The 8,882-nt window shown below is 39.2% G+C and overlaps 1 protein-coding gene across 7 annotated transcripts in view; it reads left to right on the top strand.

Moving 5' to 3' along the window:
- Positions 1–462: 462 nt before the first annotated feature.
- PRUNE2 (prune homolog 2 with BCH domain) overlaps positions 463–8,882 on the top strand; it is a 257,800-nt gene continuing 249,380 nt past the window's right edge. For 4 of the 7 annotated variants that reach the window (XM_058445172.1, XM_058445173.1, XM_058445171.1 and 1 more), the window contains exon 1: positions 8,323–8,397. The gene's annotated coding sequence lies outside the window, so the exon portion shown is untranslated. Of the gene's footprint in view, positions 568–3,988; positions 4,192–8,233; positions 8,398–8,882 lie in introns of those variants that run through there. The other 3 variants (XM_058445174.1, XM_058445176.1, XM_032164331.2) reach the window with 2 other exon arrangements.

Raw genomic sequence — 8,882 nt, 5'->3', positions numbered from 1 at the left:
ACCCAAAATGTGACATGAAAAAAATAAATCCTTACCAAACTCTGTGTCTGTTTGCTTATGTTGCATGCCAGACACATATGAAAAAAGCCATTTTGTTTGTTTCTTAAATTAAGAACATCTTATGTAAAGAAATGATATAGAATACTATGCCCCTTAGAACAAAATGATACTTACCAAAAAAATTATGACTCAGAGATACAGTTCATAAGTTAAATTATGAGTAATCTTAATAAAACCACATTTTCTCTTCCGGAAAGTTTACTAGAGTTTGAGTGAATATTTCAGAGTGTTAAACGCTTTGTACAATTTTTATGTTCTCATGTAAAACCTCATGATAAATTTATGATTTTCTGCCATTGTGTATAAACATAGATAAGGCATACTTTTTTTAAAGATTAAAAAATATGTTTATATTAATCTGTCACCAGTTAAATTGTGATGTTTTGTTTGAATTTGTTTCAGAATCGAAGCAAACGCTTGGAGAAGGTCCATGTGGTTATTGGGCCTAAATCGTGTGACTTGGATTCTCTCATTTCTACCTTCACATATGCTTACTTTCTAGACAAGGTAAGGGAAAAAAAGGGTAATACTCCTTATATTTTGAATTATTTTGTAACTTTTAAGAATAAACATTTTCTCGAAACCAAGGAACCCATTAACTTAATTTTTAATGTTCTGATTTATTGTTGCAGAGCATAAAGTATTATCATCCATGAATCAACAAATATTTATTGGGCACTTACTATATGTTAGGCATTGTTCTAGCTATTTCTTACCAAGTCTCCTTATAAAATATTGTTTCAATAAGGTCAATGTTTTCAAATAAAATATTTAAAATGTTCATAATAGTTGATTACTTTTATGGAAATTCATAGAACTAATAAAAGTAAGAATCAGATTTCTTGTTTTCCTTTGTCATCCTTGCTGATAGTCCTGCACTTGGGAGCAGAAAAATACGTGCAGAATAACTTGTGTGAACAGTACATGAATGGCAGAGCACATTGTCTAGAGTTTTCAGTGACAAGTATTACATGTCAAATCTACATCCTATAGGTCCTTGTTTGGTTTTGACTTGTATCCCTGATTTTGTACAGCGAGATCATCCTTAGTTAGTGATCATTTCCCTTGAGGAAGACTCTTTCTATTCTGTGAAGCATATGAGGCACCTGTGGAAGTGGAAAACACCTTTCAACAAATTGCTTTAAAACTTCAAATATGTAAAATTCATGAGCTCATGATAATGGACTTTTTATTAACTTAAAGCCTAAAAATGTATGTTATGAGTGTCTAGGTGCTATTTTCAGTGTCACACAATTTTTAATTTTTCAGAATCTGATTTGTTTTATTGCAATTTTGTTTGGATCCTTGGCCCCTGACAGTAGGCAGAGCTGGTCTAAAGCGATTTAAATTCACACGAAGCCTAGTCTTCCAGAATGAGCTGTGGGTGGCAAGAACTGCTCTAGGGCAGAAGCTGATAAAAATGCTGGGTAAAATATTCTGATCTCTACATGTGGGCTTTATATCAAATTTATCTTAAAATTTGTTGAACTTTACAAGGGAGATTAATTGGTATGAGGAGATAAATGTGCCTCTGTTAAGACATGCATATTAACACTAATTTTGTTAACTGGAATTTTGACTCCTAGAAGAAAATGTTACCTATCTAGACAACATAGAGTTGACAAAACCAGACTGATTTTTAGAGTGATAGTGGCATGGACTTGGAAATGATATAATAATAATACCACCACTACCACCTACTACAATGTCTTGACATCCAATAAAGGGTAGAAAAAGTAATTGTGATAGATGAAACATACAGATAGATAGATAGATAGATAGCTAGATAAAAATAAAAAGACGTGGATTCTCTTCTTTTTCAAAGGTTTGCCAGTAAGCATGGAGATGAATGTGGAATTACTGAAAGGTCTCATACTGAGAATTTGGTTATATTTCTCTGCCTTTCTCTTAGTTTACTGGGTCCCCTGCTAGTGGCCTGTGTCTCCATTTAAATTTTCTTCAAGAACCCAACTACTCCCTCTCAGAGTATGAACATGTAGGATAAGCAGAGTTTTTCTGCCTCATGCGTATGACCCCATTTAAATCCTTCTCACTCTGGTAAGTGAGCCGCATTTGCAGATGGGGAACACAGTCTCAGAGAGGAAACTGGCTTTCTCAAAGTTACATGGTAGAGACTGGGGCTGGAACCTAGTTCTTGTGACATCAACTTCAGAACAGGTCCTCCCAGGAGAGGCTTAGGCCACATGCCTGATTTACATATTGTTTCTTCCCCACTCAAGTTTCAATATCAGGAGTTAGATAGAACCCTCCATTCATTAGGAAAAATAACTTGCCATACATAAGTTGTTAACACTTATTATGCAATTGTGATTCAGTATTAGCATGACAGGAGGGAGAAAACCCACTTTGTTGGAGTGGCTTTGTGCTTTGTATGCTATAGCAGTGGCTGATTCATTTCTTTCATTCAACAAATATGTACTAAATGTTTACTATGTGCCAGACTGTTTTATACACTGGAAACATAACTGAACAAAACCATCAAAAAGCCCTGCCTTCTTAATGCTGGAAAGGGGAGACAGATGATTAAGATGTTAAAACTGTCACAAGCTGGTGATGGTGTGAGAGTAAAGGCCATTTAGTTTATGCACAAATTCCATGTCACTGAACCCCACATTCTCTCAGTGATAGTTAGGATTATTGCTGTACATTCATAGTAATTTTTAAAGCACCTTTATTTTTAACATTCCCATAAAAAAACAAGTTTATTATTGTGACTCTACAATTCTCTACCTCTCTCCTATCTCCTGTTTTCTCTGGTTGCCACAGATCTGTTTTCTAAGAGACTTGTTAATAAAAAATGTTTTTTATGATTTAAGAAATCAAAAGACATCACAATCTGATAGTCTGTAGGCTGAAGCTGGCTCGTAAATGAATTTCTACTGACTGACATTCTGAATTTTTAAAAATGAATTGTAATAGTTAAATTTCACAAATAATACCCCAAATCTAGATTTATAGCTTCTCTTGAGTAATTAAAAGTGTGGTTTTTTTTTTTTTTTTTTTTTTTCCAAGACAGAGTCTTGCTCTGTCCCCCATGCTGGAGTGCAGTGGCACAATCTTGGCTCACTGCAAGCTCCGCCTCCCAGGTTCACACCATTCTCCTGCCTCAGCCTCCTGAGTAGCTGGGACTACAGGCACCTGCCACCATGCCTGGCTAATTTTGTTGTATTTTTAGTAGAGATGGGGTTTCACCGTGTTAGCCAGGATGGTCTCGATCTCCTGACCTCATGATCCGCCCGCCTTGGCCTCCCAAAGTGCTGGGATTACGGGCATGAACCATCGCACCCAGCCCTTTAATTTAAAGTTTTAACTACACTGGGCCTGAATTTTTACATGTGAACCATTGGCTGGAGCTGAGTGACAGGCATCCCATTTAGATGTAACATATGTGCCTTCCCCTGTCCCCACAGTCCCCACACACCCTGCCTCAATTGTCCTAATTTTCTGCCAATTTTATAAATATATGTGAGTTTGTTACTCTTAAAGAAGAGAATGTGTATTATATATAAATGTATTTATTTACATTTTAGCCCCTGCACAATTTATATATATGCATATACTTAAATTTATATACAAATATATATTTCTATGTTATCTATTTATTTAAATTTTAATCATATGTAATATATATTTATATATACAAATGGTGCAGGGTCTAAAATGAGACATAAAATAAAGCATGAGATGTTTCAAGTAGGATAACAAGAGGTTAAAAAATATTAAGGGCCACTCAGAGGATAATGCTCTATTAATTGGGTTCAGGAAAATTTGATTATGAATGCCAAGTGGTTTAGTGAGGCCAGAAGACTCCCATTCCTTTTACCAGTTACCCCCAGGCTGGAGAAAATTTAATTGTATTCTTTCCTCTCACTATTTTCAGTAATTCAGTCAACTTTTTTCTTGGTAGGTCAGTCCACCAGGGGTTCTGTGTTTACCAGTACTGAACATACCAAGAACTGAATTCAACTACTTCACCGAGACAAGGTTTATCTTAGAAGAGCTAAATATTTCCGAATCATTCCACATATTCCGGGATGAAATTAACCTGCATCAGCTAAATGACGAAGGGAAGTTATCGATAACACTTGTTGGCAGCAATGTGCTGGCGAGGTAAGATCCATTGTGAAGCTCTGAGGTTTAATCCCTCAGTGAAGGTTCTTCTGGGCAAAGTGTCACTTTACTCAGGACTTTTGTGGTTTAGGCAGATGTATTAAAAGCAGAGGACATGCTGGTCATGGTGGCTCACACCTGTAATCCCAGAACTTTCGGAGGCCAAGGTGGACGGATCACTTGAGGCCAGGAGTTCGAGACCAGCCTGACCAACATGGTGAAACCTTGTCTCTACTAAAAATGCAAAAATGAGCTAGGGTGGTGGTGCATGCCTGTAATCCCAGCTACTTGGAGGCCGAGGCACGAGAATTGCCCGAACCCAGGAGGCGGAGGTTATAGTGAGCCGAGATCGCACCACTGCACTCCAGCCTGGACGAAAGAGTGAGACTGCTTCAAAACAAAAAAAAACAACAAAAAAACAAACCCCCAAATCCCAAAACAACAACAACAACAGCAGCAGCAGCAAGGCAGAGGACATGCAGAGGAAAAGGAATATCTTCCTCGTCTCTTATGGCAAAATTTGGGTCATGCTAATCCTTCATTTTTACTTTTGCATTTCAGATATGAAATCTTTAAGTGTAAAGTTCTTGTAAAATCAACCAAATTATAGGGGTTTTTTTGTTTTGTTTTGTTTTGTTTTTTTGAGACAGAGTCTCGCTCTGTCACCCAGGCTGGCGTGCATTGGCTCCATCTCGGCTCACTGCAGCCTCTACCTCCCAGGTTCAAGCGATTCTCTTGCCTCAGCCTCCTAAGTAGCTAGGATTACAGGCACTCACCACCACGCCTGGCTGATTTTTGTAGTTTTAGTAGAGACAGGGTTTCACCATGTTGGCCAGGCTGGTCTTGAACTCCTGACCTCAAGTGATCTGTCCACCACAGCCTCCCAAAGTGCTGGGATTACAGGTGTGAGCCATCACACCCGGCCTAAAATTATAGTTTTTAAACCATTTCAAACACTTTCTTATAGCAATACAATAGTCTTATGTATTGATGCCAAACATGTGTAATAAAAATTGAAATTAAACACTAGATAAAACTGAATCGTTCTTAGGAAAGAAATCTCAGTAGTGAAATGGAAAAATATGTAGAGATGGGCTATGAAGGTCATTTGATTATTGATTTATTCATTCATAGCATGTTATACTACAAGAGAAGGATTGATTTTTTTGAATATTCATGTAGCTCAAACTTTTTATTTTATGGACAAGAAACTTGAAACTCAGTGTCACAAATGATTTGTCCAAAGAACCACATGCAGGCTTGACATGGTGGCTCATGCCTGTAATTCCAGCATTTTGGGAGGCCGAGGCAGGAGGTTCACTTGAGCCCAGGAGTTTGAGATCAGCCTGGGAAACATGGTGAGACCCTGTCTCCACAAAAAATACAAAAAAAATTAGCTGGGCATAGTGGTACGTACCTGTGGTCCCAGCTACTCAGGAGGCTGAGGTGAAAGGATCGCCTGAGCCGGGGAGGTTGAGGCTGCAATTGCATCTCTTGGTTGAGCTGTGATTACACCACTGCACTCCAGCCTAGATGACAGAGTGAGACCCTGTCTCAAAAAACAAAACAGAACAAATAACAACAACAAAAACAAAGAACCACATGTAGTTAGTAGAAGAGTGGGGATTAGAACTTGTATATTCTGACTCTTTCAATAAATACTTAAGCATTGCTAACTCATGCAAGAATCTACAGGTGCCTAAGGAGGAATAAGACAAATTCTCTGCCATCAAGGACTTTATGAAGATGTCCTTTTGATGAGCTTTCTACTGCTACTGAATGAAGATTCACCAGCTAAGCACTTCAGTAGTTTAAAATGTTAGTTTTTCACAGTTTGGCAATTTGCAAGTTGTTGATAACGTTAACCAGTGGACACTGACCTTAGCATACATGAAATAAAACCTTTTCTGTTTAATAATTTTGTATTTAACTTTTTAGGAAGCATATTTAGGTATGAATGTATTGTGATATCTATCATGCAATTCATTTACTTATGAGGAGTTTTGAAAATAACCTGCCCATGTGTGGCTGCTTTTATCCTCATGCTGTTTGAAACAAATGAAATTTTTTTGAATAATATTTATCAATCATTGACACGTGGCTAAAAGTTCTGGGTAGTTTATTTGACTGACTTCAATTATTGGCATTCAGGAAATCGTATGCTTGACTAAATTTACGTGTTAACTATTTCTTTTTTCTTTTTTGAGATGGATTCTTGCTCTGTCACCCAGGCTGGAGTGCAGTGGCACGATCTCGGCTCACTGCAGCCTCCACCTCCCAGGTTCAAATGATTCTCTTGCTTCGGCCTCCTGAGTAGCTAGGATTACAGGCATCTGCCACCACACCCAGCTAATTTTTGTATTTTTAGTAGAGACGGGGTTTTGCCGTGTTGGTCAGGCTGGTTTCAAACTCCTGACCTCAGGAGATCCGCCTGCCTCAGCCTCCCAAAGCACTGGGATTACAGGCGTGAGCCACCATGCCCAGCCATGTTAACTTTTTGAAACCAGCGAATACAAAGAGACACAGATAAATACAATGCAATTGGAATGTGAATTGTGGAACGAGTGTGTGTCAATCAAAATCTGAGGAATAGTTTTGTTACCAATTAAAATGGAAAAATTTAGACTGATTTTGAGGCTGGGATTGTGAACTCTAGCTCTAGAATTGTTTATGAAATAGCATGCTTTTCAAAAATAAGTTGAAATCTTTATTTCTTTCATTGCCATTCATTTGTTTTTGACAGGCAGAAAGAATAAAGTTGGATTGATCCAAACTTTTCTTCCTGCCTTTGCTAAAAGCCGCTCTGTCTCACATATGAAGAGTAATGGTGGAAGGAAAATAGGCCCAGTAGTGTTTTTTCTACACCACGGTGAATTGATTTGCAAGCTTTGGAGCCAGGTTATTTGCTAGTCTACTCACTAGTCTACCAGCTAGTGTACTCACTAAATGTGTGACATTACACAAATTTCTTTTTTTTTTTTTTTTTTGAGACGGAGTCTCGCTCTGTCACCCAGGCTGGAGTGCGGTGGCGCGATGTCGGCTCACTGCAAGCTCCGCCTCCCGGGTTCACGCCATTCTCCTGCCTCAGCCTCTCCGAGTAGCTGGGACTACAGGCGCCCGCCACCACGCCCGGCTAATTTTTTGTATTTTTAGTAGAGACGGGGTTTCACCGTGGTCTTGATCTCCTGACCTCGTGATCCGCCCGCCTCGGCCTCCCAAAGTGCTGGGATTACAAGCGTGAGCCACCGCGCCCGGCTGCACAAATTTCTTAACGTCTTTGTGCCTCAGTTTTTTTTTTAACATATACAATGGGGATTTTTCTAGTGTCATTTTCTAGTGTCGTTTTTAGTGCATTTTATACATTTTATAGAACTCTTTTTTTTTTTTTTTTTTCTGAGACAGAGTCTCGCTCTATTGCCCAGGCTGGAGTGCAGTGGTACGGTCTTGGCTCACTGCAACCTCAGCCTCCATGGTTCAAGTGATTCTCCTGCCTCAGCCTCCCAGGTAGCTGGGATTACAGGCAGCTGCCACCATGCCCGGCTAATTTTTTGTATTTTTAGTAGAGACGAGGTTTCACCATGTTGGCCAGGCTGGTCTTAAACTCCTGACCTCATGATTTGCCCGCTTCGGCCTCCCAAAGTGCTGGGATTACAGTCGTGAGCCACCGTGCCCAGCCTGTAGAATTCATTTTATAGTGTTATTTTCTAGTATAAAATATGATAATACACCTAAAGTATTTATAATAGTATCCGGCCTGTGGTGGAAGCCCAATAGTGTTAGCTACTATTATTTTCCAAGAGCGCAGCACAGGATAAAGCTGGTAAGGTATGAAGGTATTTTAAGAATTTGGGGAAAGTAAATAGTTTAAATGAAATGTGAAAATATGTAGAATAAGGCTCCTGTCTTCTGAGTCGTGTGAGTTCCCTCCTATTTTTGGTCATTGAGAGGAAGCCATTTGTGTGACAGCAGAGATTTAAACATTCCAAAAAGTAATAAGACATGCCATATCCCTTTCTCTTCCTCCCCTCCATTTGCTTTACAGTGAAGACAAAACTTTAGAATCAGCAGTTGTCAAAGTCATTAATCCGGTTGAGCAGAGCGATGCCAACGTTGAGTTCCGAGAGTCTTCCTCTTCTCTCGTGCTAAAGGAGATTCTCCAGGAGGCTCCTGAGCTCATCACCGAGCAACTGGCTCATCGCCTCAGAGGTGAGAGATGGCTCTTCCTATTAAATACTGGAAGGCTTAATGGAGTGTCTCCCAGCCTGCTCATGTAGAAAGAATGCGATCCATTCTTGGGTTAACAATCTCTTTAAAGACCACAGGAAGCTTCATCAGAGAGGCAGGGAGTAAAGAGTTTGTTAAAGAGTAGCATTATATTGAATATTAAAAATGTACATTTAAAAATAGGCATGAGGGGCCTTTGCTGTTTCACTAGACAAGAATATTAAATGGAACTGCTGCACCTCTGTTAGGGAGCTGGAATAGCACCTCTGGCCATTTTAATCACTGCCAGAGGTGATTCTTGCCCCAAGACAGCATGATAGGGACCAGAATGCCAAGTTCCCAGGTTGAAATATCTGCTGATACTCTTTCATGCTTGGTTTATAGCATACTGTTTGGATGGCAAAATACGTACCCTTCATTTTGGTGATGCTGTGTCAGGGCTTTTATAGTCAGATGTCATCTCCTTT

Source organism: Hylobates moloch, unplaced genomic scaffold (assembly GCF_009828535.3).
Source record: "Hylobates moloch isolate HMO894 unplaced genomic scaffold, HMol_V3 SCAFFOLD_10, whole genome shotgun sequence".
Taxonomy (NCBI): domain Eukaryota; kingdom Metazoa; phylum Chordata; class Mammalia; order Primates; family Hylobatidae; genus Hylobates; species Hylobates moloch.
Note: the sequence above shows the minus strand (reverse complement) of the source record. Positions and strands in the feature narration are given on the sequence as shown.